General features: G+C 42.4%; 1 protein-coding gene across 12 annotated transcripts in view; it reads right to left on the bottom strand.

Annotated features, from left to right (window-relative positions):
* The window catches only part of lingo1a (leucine rich repeat and Ig domain containing 1a), a 155,235-nt gene that overhangs the window by 58,323 nt on the left and 76,332 nt on the right, over positions 1–20,580 (bottom strand). For all 12 annotated transcript variants that reach the window (XM_085914384.1, XM_085914385.1, XM_085914388.1 and 9 more), the window contains one exon: positions 8,686–8,856. The gene's annotated coding sequence lies outside the window, so the exon portion shown is untranslated. The remainder of the gene's footprint in view (positions 1–8,685; positions 8,857–20,580) is intronic.

Raw genomic sequence — 20,580 nt, 5'->3', positions numbered from 1 at the left:
GGAGCGCCGAACCGAGCCAGGTGGTCGTCGCTTGGCCGAGCCCATATAGTCGAAGCTGACAAAAAGGTCTTGATGAGAGGAAATGTTACGTCCCAAGCAGAATTTTGAGCAGAAAGGTAATCACCAAAACAACTTTGGCCACTGGGAATGCCGACGGATACGTTTGTGTTGAATCTAAACTAAATATTTGGGAAAAACAATGATGTGCGTTTTTGCCCATTTTCCAACATGTTACGGGCCAAAATAGTCATTGAATCATAATTTTTAGAGCCCAAAACATATTAATGTCCTGATTTTGAATCACGGGTGGAAATTGTTTCTTAATCCCATTAATCGACAAAATAATCCATCATTCAAATAATCACTGGTTGCAACTCTACTGACGCAAGAATATATTTTGGATGAATTTTCACTTTTATTCCCTAACTTTGAAAATGTATACTCTTGTAACGTTTATAACCGCCGCTTACCGTTTTTTCGTAACATGAACCTCATTTGTGATTTTTTTTTTTTTAATTCTTAAAATTTAGTAAGGTTATTAAAAACTACTCTGAAATGTGTAAAATTGAAAAGATGTTGTTTGGTTTATTTTTACCTTAAAGTGCCTTTACGTTTCTGGACATTAATCAATATGAACGGGTGAAGAGATTTAGCAAGACAGCTAATTTTCAACACCTGTCTCAAACCTCTCCATATTTTATCCCTTCAAATTAAAATCAATTCCTTAAGATTTGGATGAGACTGGTGGAAAGTGACAGCAACACAAAGCCACTTGACTGACACCTTATGTTGAATATTCGTGGACAAGTCTGTGAAGAAAGCATTTCTATGGTGACAGGAAATCAGTGGCACACAGAAAGATGCAAATAAAAAAAAAAAGCGGATTTAAACAAATCGCCATCAGTGATTCATCCCGCTTAGCGTTTTCTCAATATTTAATGGACAATCTAGCGCTGCTGCCATACCAGCGTGCACCTCAATAAAAACGCTTCCAAACCAGCAGGAGAGAAAAATAATAACCAGGAAAGAGTGTCCTTCGGCCTTTATTTTGCCCGCGCTATTTCCTCGCATTAGCACCAAAAAGCTGGACCACTGGTTCGAGAGGCGCCAAGATTTATCTCACACGGAGCTGCAACACTTACTTTGCTGGCCCGCTGAGACAAAAACATCTTAATAATTTAATACGGCCGGGAAGAGCTCCCCCGAGCTCGGACCGAATGTACGTCTTGTAAAAAAAGACTTTCCAGACCCTGTTTTATAATATACAGGCGTGATACTTGAGATACAACTTTGATTATTTTAGTGAGGATGCTCACAAGTCAAATTTTTGCTCCACTTCAATGGATTGTCCTCCTTCTTCTAGTGGATGCATTCTACACTGAGACGAGTAAAAATATTTGTTCTTCGCAGAGGATTAAGAATATATGTCAATTATATTACATTTATTTATTATATTATATATTATGTTGTAATATATTATATTCCCTGTCTTTACTCTGTGTTCACGTCAGCTTCCAATTAATACAACAAAAAAATTAAGCATAAAGTCAAAGATATGCGGTGACAGATATGACAAGGTGAGAACTGAGAATGAAAAAAAACACAAAGAGCGGTCATGGTGTTAAACGGCGTTGATTATCGTAATTTGCAAAACATCACTTTACTCTTCAAAGTTGTTTACTTTGTTTTTTTTCCCCCCAACATGCCACATCATTAAAATGTCGTTTGAAGGTTCAATGATAGAGTGGACACTAATGGTTTGACTTGAGCCAACACGAATGCTTGGCGTCAAACGTATAGTGCCCGTAATAAACAGTTATCACGCCACCATCAAGTGCCATTAGTTAGCCCAGCATCAAGTCAAAGTGTGTGCGTAATGGGAGCGACAATTGGGCAACAGCCGAGAAGGTAATGCCGGGATATGTTTTTAAGGCCGCAATCAGTCAAGTGTACGTCAGCGGACCCGGCGAGCGGTCTCAACAAGACCGGTGGGGGGGGGTTGACTTCCTCTATTTACTCATCAGATGTAATCAATGACGAAAAGTCGCCACGCGGGCTACGGAGCGTGCTTGGGCAGTCGATCAGCCGGGACCTTCTGGACGGTCAAAGAAATCAAGAAAATGCGCTGTTACAATCAGTAAATGTGACGTTCTCTGACACATCGGGACTAAAAAAAAAAAAAAAAGTAATAAGGTGGTGCCAAGTCGATGCCGTACCTCGGGCCACGTGCAACGGTCGACTTGCTACACAATTGACGCTGGCTCAATGTGTGTTCGTGGCTGCATAAATGAATTTTGTAATTATGCGGTGAAATATCAATATCATAATATAACGCGATCGCTCACAGTTCTCTATCGATACCTTGAAGCTGGAAAATTAGCAAACAGAGAAAGCAACTGTAATTTTCATTCATTAATGTCATCGCGGTCAAGGAGCTAACTTTCTTATGAATATAATAATAATAATAAATAAATAAATAAATAAAGCTGGAAAATTAGCAAACAAAGAAAGCAACTGTAATTTGAATGATTAATGTCATCACGGTTAAGGAGCTAACTTTTTTTTTTACAATAAAAATGAAAATGGAAATAAAAATAAGTAACTACATAAATAAATAAATAAATAAATAAATAAATAAATAAATAAATAAATAATCCAGATGGCAAATCGTTAGCTTAGTAGCAGAATCTGTGGTTATTTTGAATTTACTATCAATGAATGACGTAACGCCACGGAATTTAATCACGAACGGAAAGAGCGGCCAACGTTTTCCCGCAAATAGCTGCGAGGCAACGCCAGGTCATCTGTGGATATCGGAGGACACTTGATTTGGCCTTAATGGAAACCAGTTACAAAGTCAATTGTCCCGCTATCAAACCCCGTGAAGTAGAATTTGCGAACATCCCAGACGGCAGGAGTGAAAGTGCCAACCTCCAAATGGTTGTTTATTAGGAGCATGGCGGAGAGCGCCGGCCGGCCCGGCCGACTTCCCGCTGCGGACCGCGTGAAGCCAAATTCAACGAGAGAGACTCAAGTTTCCGAATGGGTCGGTTGGCTGTTGCCGCGGGGTTCCGCCGGCGGAAAGAGTTCCCACCTGCAATGTCAGGTTGATTACACAGCGGGAGGAGCGCAGCTTATTGATCACATTTGCCACTGTTGACTAGCCGAGTCTTCCGAATCAAAACTTAGCTACTATGAAGTGGTTGGGCTCAATCGACTGCAGCCTGCACAGCGAGCTCAAGTTCTTTTTTTTTTTTTTTCTTTTGCCAGGCAGAAACTCACAGGCTGCATTAGCAGGAGAGAAGCAGAAGGTGTGTGACTTCTTACACTTCTCAGATCCATTTAAGGCATTTGTCGCACTATGCGGTTTGTTTCATTTGAAGAAGCTTCACTAGTTGTTGTTAAACATCTTTTGGGCCGTCAAGAATAGAAATAAAGCCTCGTCATCGAAACCGATTCTTCTGAATTTACATAACCCTTCAGAAATAAGGCCAGATGACTTTGTATGAATAAAGCAAGTTGGAGTCTCGTAAGTTCGGGCGAGAAGATGAGGCGAGGAGCGCTGACATCTCAAGTTGACCGTTTATTACCTGGAGGCCTGCTTGGTAATTGGAGCGAGTCTCTTCTCGGGCTCTCTGGGCTTTCATTTCTCTGACTGGAGGGGAAACCAGAGGCGTGGAAGAATGGAGCCGGGTCAGACTAATGCTTGGTTGGGGGATTTGCGAGGGGGTCGGAGAGCATCCGGAAGGCATTACCTGCGCACATAACCTCCAGCGCAGTATTGACGCCTGATTTGGTGCAGTGGAGAGTTTTCACGCCGGTAACTCTTCATTCCCGTGTAATTGGAAATTGAATGGAATTTGTTGTTTTTTGTGGTAAAAAAAAAAAAGAAATAAATATTGAGGTAAAACGATCAAGTTGTTTTTTGAGGTAAAAAAATAAATAAATAAATAACATTTTATATTTGAGGTAAAATGATCTAGACTCTTGTAAAATAGCACACATGCAACATTCTATTCATCTTGACGGCTCTGGGTTGAGACGACGCAAGTGTTTTAAGTCAAACATCTCCGACGTTTTTTTTTTTGTTTTTTTTTTGCCATGCTGCCTCAGCTTCCTTGTCGCAACTATAGAAAAGCAAACACGCTTGCAAAACAAGAAAAAGGACATGGTGGGCAAATAAAGTTATCGCTCTTTCAGCAAAGTCACAGTTGGAAGTCTTAACATTGCACAAGTGTCTTAAAGGAGAACATCATAGCAGCGCTGACAACACCAGTTCAGTGTGGTCCATGCAAAAAAGGACAAAATGTTTTTTTCCTGAAAGCAGCCTGAACCCATGTGACAAAAACATTAACGTTGGTGCACTTGACTAAAAAAAACAGTTGGTGTCAGCAAAAAAAAAACAACACTTGACAGCAATGGCAGCAGGACACGGTTGTTTGATTCTGTTTTTCAGCTGCCAACGAACGAACGACCTTTTTTTCCGAACAGCCATAAGCTTCATTCTGGTTTTCTTCTTACTATGACAGCCAAGCCATTAAATTGAATCAAAGAGGCAGCCATGTTGAGCAAGACATTCTCAGACATATGTGGACAAATGTAACATTTCCATATGCGTGGGGAGTTGAGGAATATTTGAAATCAGAGGAATGGAAACACAAATAATGGGAAGCAGTGCTCAGTTGGATGGATGGATGGATGGATGGATGGATGGATGGATGGATGGATGGATGGATGGATGGATGGATGGATGGATGGATGGAGATGGTGATGATCATCATCATGATGGAGCAGCCAGGCAACAAATAAAAAGGAAGACCAAAGGAAAGATTGACAGCTGTACTGAGGAGTTGTGTGTGCTGCGCCGTAGTGGGCGTGAACACAGCTGACTTGTTTCCTCTGAAGTCCGAAGGTGAGCCTACTTTCAGCCACCATTTTTTTGGGTGACCCAGGATCTTGCCCAACCTGGTCTACCAAATTCACAAAGACGCTAAAATACACTTGCCCAGGGACAAAAATCAAGCTGCGCCAGGTTTTCTAGCTTTGAGTGCTAATGTCACTTAAGGCTAATGCCTTGTTTTGGTTTCAATGGCAATAAAGAGTCTAAATGACTGCGGTCAGAAGAAGGCAGCTCACACCGAGAGAGAATTGACAGCAGATCAAAATAAATGTGTGACTAATGACTCGCCGAAAGGAAACGACATGAGCTGGTCAGCTTGCATCCTGAGCAGCTAATGGCAAGTCATCATCAAATGCGGCTTATTCTTTAAAGGCCTGGCTGGGACCCCTCCACCCCCCCGGGTTTCGTCTCGCCGGGCTCCTCAGAGGACACACGGCCGAAGGACACGTCAAGACTGCAACGTTGACAATCGATCCGAGGCCTTCGACTCGGGATTGCGGTCGGCGCGGTGGGTGGTCGTCACACGATGTCACATTCAGGACCGGGATTGATTTACAATTACTCACGTCGGATCGCGGTGACGTCATGACGACAGAGAGCAATGTATTGTCCGAAAAATATTTGAATACGTGGATTTTGTGTACCCAGACTATCTCCAGCAAGATCCAGAGTGAAAACAAACACACAACGAGGTAGCAGGCTGTGTTCAGGGCGGGCTTTGATTTCCACACTAATCATGTGTGAGCATTATTTTTTTTTTTTCTTCAACTATCCACGGTGGAGCCCCAGTCTGAGTTGGCCCACATAAGCGCTAAGCCTCATTAGCCACAGCCTGAAATCCTGCGAGGGTCTGCATGGGAAGGCGCCGCGCCGCACAACACGACAACATTTCCGACTGCACGGTGGTGGACCCTGTTGTGCATTTAATTGGAAGGTTCCCATTTCCTTCAAATATATATTTTTTACAACTTCCAGCTACTGTTTCTTATTTACCCCCAACAATACGGAGGCGGCAGCCCAGAACTGTTGAGGGGTGAAGATATTGTTTGATTGAGAACTTTTTTTTAAATACACAGCCTTCCAAACTGCTGTGATGAAACCAAATAGCAAGGAGATGCCAGAAATGTCCTCATGTTTTGTCAATACAAGTACAAGCGTGTGTATGTGTGTGTGTGTGTGTGTGTGTGTGTGTGTGTGTGTGTGTGTGTGTGTGTGTGTGTGTGTGTGTGTTCCTTCAAGGGCATTAAAGTGGCACATTTGCAATGCTTTGACTTGCTCTATTTCTCGAGTACCAAACAACGGCATGTCACAAGGCGTGGCGGCGGCGGCAGGAGGCCGTGTCATTTCAAAGAACAGCTGGCGCACGTCGCTCGTCATATTTTCACCCGTGAAAATGTGCTCCGTGACACTCCCGGTGTGCGTGCGTGCGTGTGTGTGCGCGTGGCCGCCACGTGTGCCTGCAGGCCCGCTCGCATGTCCAAAGACAATCTATGGCAATAAAACAGCACGTTGACAGCAAAAACATATTTCAAAAAATGGGAGCAACGTAAGCGTGCTGAATGAGATTTACCGCATATAGGTGGCCTACTAATAATAAAGTTCTCTTCTTGATAAATAGTCATAATTCAAGTCGAATGTGATGATTGTCTTCCTCGAAACGAGGCAATGAAGCTAATTTCACACGGATAGCGAGCGCAGCAATCCGACCACGTGATATTCCTCGGTGGACTAAAAGTACCGCTGATTGGCTTCATGAGTCCGTTTATGAGCCAGAACGAAGCGTCTTGTTGATCTCTTTTCTGAAAAATCCCCAAACTGTTTTAATCAGCTCCCAATTATGCAACCTCATGAATCTTAAACTGCCAGTCTCCCAGCGCGCCCGCCGCCGACAAAATTAGCATCGCTCGCTTTTAATCAGCTAACCGGCCCGACGACGTCCTGAGCGTGACGCACATTTATTTCGCCGTGCACGACGAAGAAATGTTTTGATACCTCCGATGAATTAAAGCGCAGGTGTGCAAACGTTTTTCTCCCGAGGGCCACGTAAAGAAAAATGCAAACGCATTTCACCTTTAATTTAATTCACAGGCTAAAACTAAACCATCACTGTATGTTGTTCTATTTTATATAAAATATGTGTTTGTACTGCAAATGGATTTCGAATCGGTTGTAAACAAGGGACGTGCCTATGACTTAATTCAAATAAAACATTTAGATATTAAAAACAAAAAAAAGACAGTTTATGTTTCCAAAGGGGCTCTGAAGCGAGGGCGTGTTAAAATATAATGTCCAGTCAGCATTTAGTGAAGGACCCACGCCAACCATTCCGGCAGCAAAGAGTAAATTACTTAGCGGGGCCTCCGTCTTTAATTGCGGAACTGCCGTCGCTCGTCTTTCTGCTGCTGAGGGGAAAGTGATTCATTATAATGAAGAATTTGCAGGCCTTACGCACTTAAGCGCAATATATTTCTTTTGTCGGAACGGTTAGCCGCTCTTTCCGGACTTTGGAGCGTGATTAAAGCCAAGTCAGCAGGAGCCATTAATCTTCACATGTTGACAATGAATCGGCTTTTTTTTTTTTTTCAACAATATGCTAGATGAGTGGCCAGCAGCTGCTACTATTAATATGAATTTGTGCACACATTGATAGAAGACTAATGGAGAGGAAAGTTAATCATAACTGTGAAATCACCTCACGGTGATGTGGATGAAGTAGAAGCGGCACATTTGTACCTTTTTAACTGGCGGAAGATAATCGCAAGTAAGAATAAATTACAATTTGATTGTTTTTGACTAGGCCAACACAAATTGTTCCACAAACAGTGAAGCTACACAGTTCGCAGCTCGCGTATTATGCTAACTAGCTAAAAGGGCTAATATCCTATTAGTGTATCACAGCTAATATGTTAGCGTGTGGAAGTTTGAGGGGCTTCTCATTTTGCCTTTGTCCTAATCTGATGATCATTCACGCTTTAATTTGAAAAATTATTTATTATTTAAAAACCCACATTTAGCTATTTAGCAGTTGGCTTAGTGCTAACCATTGATGTGTAGGCCAAATTTACAGGGAAGAAAACCTGTGAGGCGGACTGTAAATTTAAACTTCACAGTGCAGGAATGATATCAAACAAAGAACTTCTGTAAGCAACCTGTTTGGTTGACTCGACATGAAATATTGATCGCGACATGTCGGCCACGCAGAGAGGACGGATAGCACGGGGCCCCTCGAAACGAGCGAGCGTCAACAAATACGTCAGGCAGAGCCCTTTTAATTAAGCACGAGCAACACAAACAAAACCCAATTAGCATCCAATTATCGCACAGAAAGTCAGACATGGTGTCATGTGATCTTTTCTACCGCTAACATGTTTCAACTGCTTTTCTTGTGCGTGCATTACACGTTCTTATTGGCAAGGTAACCATCCACACCATGATGTGAAAAAAAAAAACCTTTTGTTCCAAGTATGACATCCAAACGAACGATTCCCTTCTTGTATTTTCGACGTAGAACATCCTATAAGAACGGCATTCATAATTCACGATGTTTATTCAGTACGTAGACGCTCGGTGTGAAAGTGACCTAGCAGAATGCACAATTATGTGCTGGCACGTTTCTCGCTGTTGTTGACGGAGGCCTCGATATACAAACGTGGAAAATAAAAGTGAAAAGTCTGCTTTGTACCTCATGCGAGGGAAAGGAGAACATTTTCTTTTCTCCATATATATATATACATGTTCATACATAAAGATACGTGTGGAGCCACCGCGGGTTGCAATTGACTTACCCTGCAATCCTCTGTGATGCTTTTTTTCAACGTAAACATCCCAGTCGGTGGAGCCACGGGGGGAATGTTTTCCTTCTGTCTTCTTTGTGCAGTGTTGCATGTGGCGGCTCATCTGTAACATCTTTGAAGTCTTTTTTTTTTTTTTTTGGAAGGTTCACGGTTCACATCCCGCTGTGGACAAAAAATGTAAAAATAGTTCAATGTATGTGTTGCGCAACACAAATTGTGTGCAAAGCCTTGAGGGATTGTAACTGGTATAGTGATACATACAAATATCTTTGGCGTGTTTGTAACTGGTCCTGTAACTGGTATCTTTGGCATATTTGGGCCTCCAGAAGAATTGGCAACAATATGGATTTGATCACAAAGCTAATCTGTGAGATTTCCTGGCTGTTTCCGGATGTGCACGCACGCCGGATGAGCTGACAGTGCCACGTGTCGGTTCATGCGCACGCCTGTCACAAGCGCTCCGCACTCTCATCCGTAATCATCCGAGCGCCTTAATGGAGGCTCGGACAAGCGTGATTGTGTCGCGTGCGCCGTGCTGCATCACACGTGCGAAGGCACATTCATCATCTTTAACTAGTTGCTGCTGTTTTATAAACGGTGAAAAATGATCACCACCGTGTGTATTAGAACCTTTTTGCGGAAAAAAAAAAAAAATCAAATGACCCGCCATTTTTTTTTCAATTCATTTTTCATTCATTATTTTTTTCATTCATTATTTTTATTTTGCGGTCTAACTACAGTCTGGTTGTTTTTTTTAAGGGGGGTGAACTGTTTTGCAACTTTAGAATTGGGGAGAATAATCCACAGATCAAAAAAACATTATGGTCTGCAATGATTGTCACTTTACATTTTTTAATAAGCCATTTTTAACAGTCCCCTTGAGCAATACTCGATAACTAAATGAATAGAAAGTCCGGAAAGTTGCAGTGAGTTCAAATACCAAATTGCGACGACGGCCTCAATAAAAAAAAAAAAAAAAATCAATTAGTGAGCATTTAACAAGGAGCAAGTGTAACTGTTTTCTATTTTTAGCGTTATAAAAAGAAAACAAATGTTTTTGTGGCGCTGAAATGTTTGTACGCAACGTGACAAGGGAGCGAGAAGCAAGTTTTCATCTAGCGCCAAGCAACGTTTACAAAGCGCTTTTTATCGGGGAAGGAGCGCCGAGCAAAAATAAAATAGATGAAATAAAAATATGAACAAAGACGGCGCCAGTGCGGGACACCGTGGGAGGACGTCGGCGGCTTGCGTCTCCGAGAATTGTCACACACGTTTGCAAGGTGAGCGCGGGACATTTCCTGAAAACCTGCCCCCCCCCTCACCCCAGGGGATTGCACACATTTTTACAGAGCTGACCTTTGAACTGTGGGAAAGTTAGCTGGCGGGGTGAGAGGACGTCATAAGGACAAAGAAAGAAAGTCTGTCGCTAAATGTGCTATGTGGGCGAGCACTGCTCCTGTCGTCATGACTGATGTGCTGAGATTTAGAATGTGTTACACGCCCAACGGACTTGAGAAGCAGGTCACTTTCAGTCTACGTTTTTTTTTTTTTTTGCACACTGCATCACCTTCGCTAATCGCAAATTGACCCGTTCACATTTTGGGTTGTTACCTATCCTCGGACTCTGCGCCTATTCTGCGTTTCTCAAATACCTCAAGAAGTAAAAAAAAAAATGCAGCCAAATGTCCATCTAAAATAAAAGTAGTGCTTTGGCACACTGATCACATTCGACAATATTTTGTTGTTGTTATCAAACTACTGTTTTAAGTCCGCAGTCAACTGAGCAAATTAAACCGGCACTTAAACATCTCCTTTCCAAAGTGATTGACGCAGCTTCACTGATGCAACATAACATTTTGATGCAGCAGGTGACGGAGCTCTGGCAGATTTGCCACGCGGCAGGCAGCTTTAGTGACATATTTTGCCTGCCTGCCTGCCTGCCTGCCGCGCATCAGCATACATATAGTATATGGAAATGGGAATTCAGGCTTTACATGTATTAGCACACGTCGACACGTCCCAACCCAGGAGACAAGGATCCGCAGTGTCGAATTACAATCAAATCCTCTTGTGGAGAGTTAACAAAAAAAAAAAAAAGCAAGCGATGAGGTTTTACAATTCGCCTGCGATAGAAGGCTCATACAGCTCAACGTGCTCGATGAGATCTCATATTCCCGTTTCTGCAACCAAATCCACGGCTCAACTGCTAATGCTGACGTAACAACAGTAAACAGCCAGACGGGGGAAATGATGCACGAACTGGCACAAGAAAACAATAACTGGACTGTCTTGCGAGATATATTTGAAAGGAATTGATCATATCGGGTGATCGGATATAATCTGGGGCTGCTTTGCTCTACCCGGAACTGGTTGACATTCAGCCAAATGTTTCTTTTTTTTCTAACTGCGTGCGAAGAAGAAGAAGTAGATGTTGTGAGTTGAATAAAATTATAGAAAAACACGAGCAACGTGTGCACGCAGGCAATAAGACAAAATAGCGACTTCTAACAAAGTCGATAACGGGCCAATTAAGGGTGTTTAAAAATGTCCAAGCTGTGGAGCGCTCGCCATAAAAACATAACAACTGAGGAAATCGTGATGATCAAGCCAAAATAAACCAAACCGATTTCGATGAAGTCTTGTAATATAGAACAAAACGGCAGTTAAATTAAAGATTTGTCTATTGCACACGGAGAATATCAAGTGAGCGACATTCGTTGCTCCTTCAAAACCAAGCTCGGGCGGGGCCAGTTTATCGACCTGCTTTTTAATTATACCGATAAACCTGTCTGCTGTCTGCTTGCGCGGCTCAGTGTACATGAAAGCAAAAGCAAACATCAATTGATAGCGGCTTATCCAGAAACTGTGGCAACCTTCTTTTTCAAAATAAATAAATAAATAAATAATAAGAAGAAATGCCATGATGGCTCCTTCAGTGTCGTAGGCTGCAAAGACTCGGGGAAGGCAAACGTGGCTTTATTTGATTCGATTTATTTATTAAAAAAAGTTATATTATATTGATGCAATCAAGTATGTATTTATTTATACATATTGTATTTATTCATATTCTATATTTCATTTATTTATATATATGCATGTTTAGTCACGGCCACCTACACACAGTGCATTATGATCCGTGCCATTCATAAGCGTACTGCAAATATCTTTGGGCAGCTTCAAACTAGACGACGTTAGTTTGTCCAAATTCATTTTTGGGGGAGAAGCCTTGAGTGAAATGACGAGACAATCTTATATCACGGTTGATGCAATATTCCACTAAAAAACGCAGCAGAAACATCGAGGTCTGACACTTTCCTGGCAGTGCTTAGGAGAATTAAATAATGCATTTCAAATCTTTTACATTTTGCATGCAAACTTGGTTTTTTTTTTTTCTGTCCCAGTTCCAAAACTAACCCAGATAGATTCATAAAGGCTCCGGATAAAGCGAGAAGGTCAGCCGCGTCGTCATTTGAACCACCTGATGTCACTACTAAATAATACATCCCAAAAAAATTGCCGTCTTGGCTTCTGGAGGAACATTTGAGGGCCCGGCGAGCTCAGAACGGGGCTGCCTGCGAGCTGGTGGAAGGATCCGACGAGGACGCCCCCCCCTGAGCGTCAACACATCCCATAATAGAGACTTTCTTCTGAATGCTAACAGCCCCAGAAAAGGTCTCAGCATCTCAGAGAATTAGCGCACACAAACGGCGGCGGATAACGAGAACACGCTAATCTCCGTGTTGGCAGCGCAGGCGTAATTAACACACATTTTCCACCGTGTGTTTCTGTCCTTTTAATGACTGCAACAAACTGGGAAAACACTGAGAACTTTTTTCCGGGGTACAAAGTGCAGGATGTACTCGAGTTACCCCGTCGCGGTTCATCAATGAAATGGGCATCTGGACAATTTGAGAGAATTTGACTGAAAGTGTTTTGGAAAAATGGCGCACAACAAAAAGTTGATTGCGACAAGGTTGTGAGTCACATCCTCTGATTGGACTTGGGTACAAGTGTACAAGCTATCTTCAAGCAGCAGGCACACGACTTTGTCTCAAGTCCTCTTTGGCTTCGGTAATGAGAGTGATGAATGAATATGTGAGCGCCTAATTAAAGCGGCTTGTTGTGCCTGACGCTGGAGTGCTCGGGCAGTTGGACGTGACATTGAGGAAATGTGAGGCGCCATTGAGAACGCTATCGTGAGGATAGGGAGTCTTTGTTAACATCTGGGGGAAAAAAGCCACAACATGAATATCACAAGGGGTGAACATAAGATTTGTTTGAGGAAAGTCGGATTAGCTCCGTGCTAACAAAGAATGCGCATTGCCGAAGATGAGCTCAAAGACAACGGCTACACAAACAGTGGGTGCAGCACATTTAGACAGACAAGATAATAATATTCTGGGATGTTTTCTTTGTCCTTTTAAAAACAGCAACTGCAGCTTACAGAACGTAATTACGTAGGTTATTTTGAACTATAGCTTTCTGCATATCTGTTTTATACTGCCCCCAGGTGGCCAAATGAATTAAGGCGTAAAGGTTTTTTTTTAACATCATAAATAATTGTTATTTTAATACAAGAATTATCATTTATAATATCAAAGACTGTGACTTTACAAACTGTTTCACAAAAAATGAGGACAGATGACCAAAACATAAGAGCATTATAAAAAAACGTATTTATGGATTAAAAGCCGTTCCGTGTTATGCACCGGCATATTACCCCCCCCCCCCCAGCACTTTTCTGCTCATATCCATGTTGAAGTAAAAGGTCAACTTTCCAAGAGGGACTCAAGGCTATCGTGGAAATGCATGTATGTACAAAGTGGATTCCAACATGGGCACGAGTGAGCCATCAAAGATGCATCCGTCAGCTCCCCGGATAATAGCCAGATCGGCTTATGGCCACGTCAATCGCTTCCGCCGAAGAGTTACGTGGGCCTGAGGAGCGACGCTAACCTTGGTATAAACCTGCCTGCCGTTAAGCTTCAGCACATGCAACACACGTTGTCTCTCCCCAAGGAAGAGCTCTCGGGATGGAGAGTTCGTGTCCGCCAAAATACGCCGGCGGGCAAATTGCAGGGACTTGTACTCCATTGGAAAAGATTTCTATATATTTCCAGTGAGCGTAAATTCAAGTTGCGAAGAATGCAAAAACAAGCACTTCCATTTCAAAAAAAGTCATTTTGGAACTGCTTGCAGGTAAACTAACTGTCTGTTATTTTCATCTTTTTTTATTCACGTGACATTTTCTAAGGCTGTACTGGAGAAAAAAAACAGTTCACCCCCACCCCCAAAACACTCATCAGTGAAAATCAAACACAGTTGGACTTCCGACACCGCGGGGTAGATTATAATAGAGGGGGAGGCGTTGTATTGCTTCAACATAATCTCCGCCGACTCCGGTGGGCCCGCTTGTTTATTTGCCATCATAAAAAAAATATGTGCACAATCCAAATGGCAAAAAGGTACGGAAGCATTATTGAGCGACAGCGTTTTGACATTTCCAAACGAATTACTGCACTCATGAAGCGCATCGTCATGCCTAATTGTTTTTTTTTTTTCGCTATGAACCCAAAAATTAATTTGTCTGTCGTTTTCATTTGGAGTATGGCCCGTAATATTAACAAGTTAGGATTTGCAAACACGTCGCATTATGGCTCTGCCCGGCAGCCAGCCAGCCAGCCAGCCAGGCGACAAAAAAATGGAGCCTTTACTGTTGAGTGCACTGCCGCCGCTTCAATGAACTCGTAACCTGCTTAGAATAACTAAAAAAAAAAAAAAAACCACACACAAAAAGAGCTCTTTATGTATCCAAGTGAACAAAATGAGGAAGTCCAAAGTTGAGCTGCTCAATATTGCTTGTCATATTATTAGGGACAAGCTGTGATACCCAAATGACGTACAACCCCGAAATGTCGAGGTTGAAGGAAACAAAACAAAAAAAAAACCCTTGAAGTTGGGGGGAAACGACTTTACTTTGAACTCTTCTCCATGAGCCAAATTGTTTGCTCGACTGTCAGGTGATGTCAACTGCATAGAGCAGCAGCTGTCAGCCCCCCCCTGAGGTGACAATGCAGTTCTTTTTAAAAATAGCTCTTAATATTCTGCCAATTTGTTCCACTTGTGTGCACTCAACATGGTAGGGGAAAATCACCTTCAGTGCAGAAATATTCTTGTTTTCTTCACAAGCAGTACTTGAATTATGCTCAAATGAAACCAGGGTTGAGCCATTTGGCCGTAGTGCGAAAAAAGTATATTTGTCACCAAGGCAGCTTTTGGCCATCCTCAAAAGATAATAAGATGAGACATGGAAATTCAAATGGAATTGAATCCAGTCAAGGTGGAGGAGGGAATTAAAAATAGTTTGGAGTAGCAGTCAGTGTAAGCCAAAAGGCCTCTGCGAGAAAGAAAAGAAAAAAAAGAAAAAGCCGACTTGAACTGCTGAACTTTATTTTAAATAACTCATTCTGAACATAGAGGGGTGCACACTTAAGCAACTCCCCTTCTCTACAATGCTCCCTCCCCCCAATCGAGTTATTTTTAAGGTTTAAGGTTTTAACACTTGGCAATGATCAGGGGTGTGTAGACTTTTGAAATCCGATGATAATAGCAGGGTTTTTCATATGCTTGACATAGAGGCTAATATAGATAGATATCTTCTCATCTTGCATTCATCCATTCATTGAAGGTCCAAAATAGAACCTTTTTTCAAAAGGAAATATTAGGCATAGAAAAATGAATTAATGAGCATGATGATTAAGAATACGTTCCTCACACACCGAGACATTTAAATGGAATCAAAAAATGGATACGTTTTGTACAGCCAGAAATGGCGTTATCATTAAAACACTATTTTTAGGTCGTGGCCAAACCATCCCAAAAAAAAAAAAAAGAAAAAGTTGCATTTGGAAATGTATTTTCTAAAATCTTGTCTGAGAAAGCTCGTTTCCGGCTGATATCTGGAAGGATCCCCATTCTCTGCTGAGCTTGGGGGAAAAGCGGCCGAGATGTGAACGCCAGGCAGAGCGGAGCAGAGCAGAGCGCTCGGACTTAAATGATAAACATCTGTTAAGAAGACGTTTTCTTTCACGCAGAGAAGGAGAAAGAGAAAGCCTTTGGCCCCAGCCGGTGGGAAGCGAGCGCCTTGTTCTCATACGCTGGCACTCAAAGTCTGCCATCAAGATTTGTGGAAGCCGAATGCTTAATCACCAGATTTGATTGGCGGATTCATTTGCTGTATACATTTTGATATTTGCTTGGACCAGGCCTGATCATTGACTTTTGAGTCTTTTCAGATTTTTACAGGATCCAACATATTGCCCGTGCTTTGTTGAGAACATAGAATGAATATTTATCCCCGTTTTCTGCATCATTTTTTATTTTTTGCAGGCCCCCTTGGCCCCCCCGAGAAAAAACCCTAGCTCTGCCAGTGGCAGTGACGAAACGATCCCATTATTGTAAACTGAGTTGGGATATTCAGATAATTTCATAAATGTATCGATAAAAACGGAGTCGTTCGCACGCTGCTTCAATTGGTCGACGAGGAAACGCGCAAAACTAAGAAAGAGGACAACTTGCGGGAGAAGTAGGTCAGATTGGCATACGCGTCCTGCCAGCGGGAAGATAAAAAGCAAAATTCTCCGCTCAAGGATGAGCTCCAAAACGACGGCCCTCGACACCATTGAGCTGTTCTGCCCACCAAAATTTGAGCCGGGTTGTGTAATCCAACTGCTTGCAAATAAATAAATAAATCAATTCCGTTTTGCAGACTTGCACAACGCACGCATGTTGTGGCGGGACTGATAACGCAACGCTGTCCCGATAAGCGGCAAAACCAAAGCAGGAACACAAACTGATGTTTTGTTTATTCCGCATGTCCAAAGTTGCCAGTTTATATGCAGTTTCGAAGCCGGCCGATTTCTTTTTCAAAATAAATAAATACATTTGACAAAGTGCTTCTTAATTCACACGGAAGAGGAGCTGCCAATATGAAGTAAATAAAAATTTTCACTTGCAATTTTGCAAGTAGGCGCAAATGCATTCGGTGAATTATAGTGTTATATTTTTTTAGGAACAATTTTGCCTCATTTTTTTTTTTTTTACACTTATCTACTCAACCTTTCCACACAACACAATTCTCGGGAGTGAGTCAAATTACCAAGAGATTTCTTGAAACCTCACCGGGCCTTTAAGCTTCTACTGTCAACGTTTGGAGCACCTTTACGAATTCAATGTGCCTTTTAATCTCCAGCAAAACGCTGTCCTGTATAAATATTGATTGATTTTGTTTCCCAAAACAAAGTGCCACATGATTCAAAGCCAGCGCCGGCGCTCACCACACAAAAAAAAAAGAGGCGCCTGGAAATGGATACGATGTGCTTTTGTCATAAAGCCGGCGCATTGCAAACCATCACAGCCACTAAGTGCTTTCCTTGTGGCCATAATGCACAATACAGGAGAGATATGGGGCCTTCTATTAAGAGCCGCATCCTCTACATTGTGTCCTCTGCGCTGCCTTCCCCCCCCCCTTTTTTTTTCCTGCGGGCCGGGGTGACAGCCATTGTAGATGGGCGAACCAATTACTGCTTCCACACTATGCAATATTTATGAAACACTTAGGCGACGGTCCGCGGGTTAATATTTCATCGGCAGATACAACGGAAGCGCGCTAGCGGAGCGACAACGGGGAACGGCTTTAAATACCTCACCCGGCGAGAGCGGCGCATGTACGCCAGGCTCTCGCTTCAATGTCACGGCGTCGGCGAGCTCCGCGTTAACCGGACTGATTAATGACGACCCTGGTCGCCGCCTGTTGTGCCAGGTTTGGATCCGACTGTACTTGCGAGCCAGCGGCCCGAGGCGCAGAGGCGGACAGATTAGTTTCTCAATAAACAATCTGCCGGCGCCTGCCCGGGTCGTTTTCGCCAGCAATTAAGTCGCCGTTAGTGGTCATGTGACGCATCCGAATAAATTGCTTTTGGCCTCCTGACTGTAATCCTTATCGTTTGCTCTCGAGGGGCCGCGGGCTTCATTATGAGATGCCATTACAATAAATTTGGAAAAAAGCCAATGAGCAACCAGCAACGATCGGGACAATTTTGTCCCTAAAGAATACAACACGCTTGAGCAACTTTCCACATTTCAGAAATAGAGGCAGTGTCTTCGTACAAAAATAATAAAAATAAAAAAATAACTAAATAATAGTTACACGAGCCTCGAAGTTGAGTCGGGCCGCTAGCCGAGGTGCGGGTCGACTGTGCAAACGGCGCAAAATAGTCAACATTGGAAAGTTTGAACACCAAATGGAAAAATCATGCACGTAAAATGAAAGTCAACAATTCTGCCGGTGAGTTATTTTCATTGGTCAACAGTTGGCCAGCGTCGGAACGGCGCCACCGGATCACTTACTCTTCCCTGAAATGAACAGTAATTAGGCTCGACAAGCGCAGCCTTCTGCGGCATCACAGCACGCGTATACAACAGCGACGGCCGTTACTGAGGGAAAACAAAGTGCCTCGTGGTTTTATAAGCCCATTAAAATGTGAAATCCATTTTGAGCAGCGGATCTTCTTAACAAGCCTACCAGGGTTGCCATAATCCAGCCTCCATTTACAGCTCAAATGATTCACACCATCATTTGCATACACCTGATTAAATGGGACAAAAAAGGGAGTCCCGGAGAAAAGTTGCTCTTCAAAATGAACTTCCGACGTGGTGTAAGTCACCAATCCTCCTTCTCCGGGTGGAGGAGTTTTGCTCTAATCAAAAGTACCACGTTGTCCACCGCAGCGCTAGCGCTTAATATTCTAAAATGTATAATTTACACATATCCACTTGTGGTCGTCAAGATTTCCCAAAAGAGATTCACACTGGGCGCTCATCCTCGCGGACAGAGAACCTTTCTGTCGATTTATTATTCATTGCATCTCGGGCTGTGGGAAAATGGATTCCTCACATGAAGTCTTGCAAAGGCAAAAGGGCCCGATTCAATTTGCTTCGAGTCGCGAGCGGAGGTAGGGAAAAAAGTAAAAAAAAAGTCCTCATTGTCAAATCAAATCAAAAAGATGTTTGTTTAGGTTTCATGGACAACTTGCGGTGACAACTCAATCGCCATTTGTTACAGGGAAGGCATGACTACAATCGTTGCTAGCATTTACCTACCAGCTAGCCGTTAACACCAGAGACTTGTGTCGTATCATACAATAACGGTCAAATTAATTAGCGTCTACTTAGCGTTTTTGATCATCGAGTGAATACGATTACGGGACAGTGTTGTGTTGATGTTCTGTGATGGGAATAATAACTGTGAGCTGAAATCTCGAAAGTGTAAGTTAAGCTAGCGCTATGACAGCCTACTTGAAAATAAACAAATATTTTGATATTAGTCTGTGCGTTGGCCACATAGTTAGATGTGCTATGTAAAACAATTCCAAAGCAAAACATCAGGGGAAAGAAAAAAAAATCAAGTGAAGAAGTGTGGCTATATTTCAGGATCAGTTTAAAGTTGAATTTCTGTGGCTTGCGGTCTTCTCAGACTGTGTTTAGTGCAGCTCAGACTCAGGTCAGGACAGTTCACGAACACATTAAATAATGCTCAGTGACTTTTCTTGTTGCTCTTAAGAAAGAGATCACATATTACCATAGGGGTCACGGGGGTCAGCCTGTGCAGAGCCCAAAATAAAAACAATACATATCCTGCACAACCTCATGAATTGCAAAGAGACATTTATTATTATTATTATTATGGAATAACAACAACAATAAATAGGAGGAAAATGATAGACATGATCCCGCAACAAAAAGTGCAGCAGAGCTCTGAATGTTCTGGTTCAATAGGAATAGCTTCTGGAACGTGAATAAATGGGTATTGCAGCTTCATTTTGAGGCAATAAAACAAATCAGCGATCACCCAGATGTCACTCCTAATTCGACTGCCGGGCAATATCGCACGTGGCAAATTTCCTCCAAAATAGCTTTGCAAAGTGCATTTTCCCCATTGAACATGAATTTTCATCATAGCATTCCCATCTAGTCAATACTACACATGCATCACTGAAGCCATAATAAAGCTCCATCCACTATTTAATCGCTGACAGAATAACTCAGCTTAAATATTTATAATACAATATTGAATTATGCTCAGCGGTTTACTGCTTTGTTTCTCACTGCCATTCATTTCACTGTCATTGCAGTGGACCTGATACAATAGAAAAACCGGGCCGCACTTCCGAATCCAAACTCATGGAATTTCATCTATACTTGGACAAATTGATACTCTAACACCTCGAAAAATAAATACTGTAACAAAAAAAATTACAATAGCTAAAATATACGGAGCCCCCCTGGTGCCAGGCTTGGTGAAAAAAAATATTCTTCGCTAATCTAGTTTTCTGTGCTTAAGCGTCAATAAAATAAGGTGAATTAAAAAAAAAAAACACAAGTTTGATTCTTCAGTACACCACAGTGGCCAAAATGAATTATTCTGAAGACAGAGGCCAGCGAATGGTATCCGGCACACAATTCTTAGCGGTAATTGCTTGCGCTATCAAGCTAGCTGCTAGTGTATCGCGCACACAATTCGTGAAACATGTACAGTGTTTTGTTTATCTTTTACCACAATGGACTATTCAGAAGAGGGAGGCCAGCTAACGGCATCCGGCACACAATTCTTAGTGGTAATCGTTTGCGCAATCAAGCTTGCTGCTAATGCTAATGTGCCACTTGTTTATCGTCTACAAGAACTTTGGCTAAAGTAAACTGAGGACACAGAATAGGAAGAATCCTTTTTACCTGATACCTTGGCATTTGGAATTTGTTACATTTTGCATTTTTGTTTGAGACATCTTTCCTCTTTGTGCTCATTTTAAAACCTTAAGAAATGCGTGC

The sequence above is a fragment of the Syngnathus leptorhynchus genome, chromosome 6 (genome assembly GCF_054491065.1).
Source record: "Syngnathus leptorhynchus isolate UIUO chromosome 6, UIUO_Slep, whole genome shotgun sequence".
Taxonomy (NCBI): domain Eukaryota; kingdom Metazoa; phylum Chordata; class Actinopteri; order Syngnathiformes; family Syngnathidae; genus Syngnathus; species Syngnathus leptorhynchus.
This window is presented reverse-complemented; position numbering and strand designations above follow the sequence as displayed.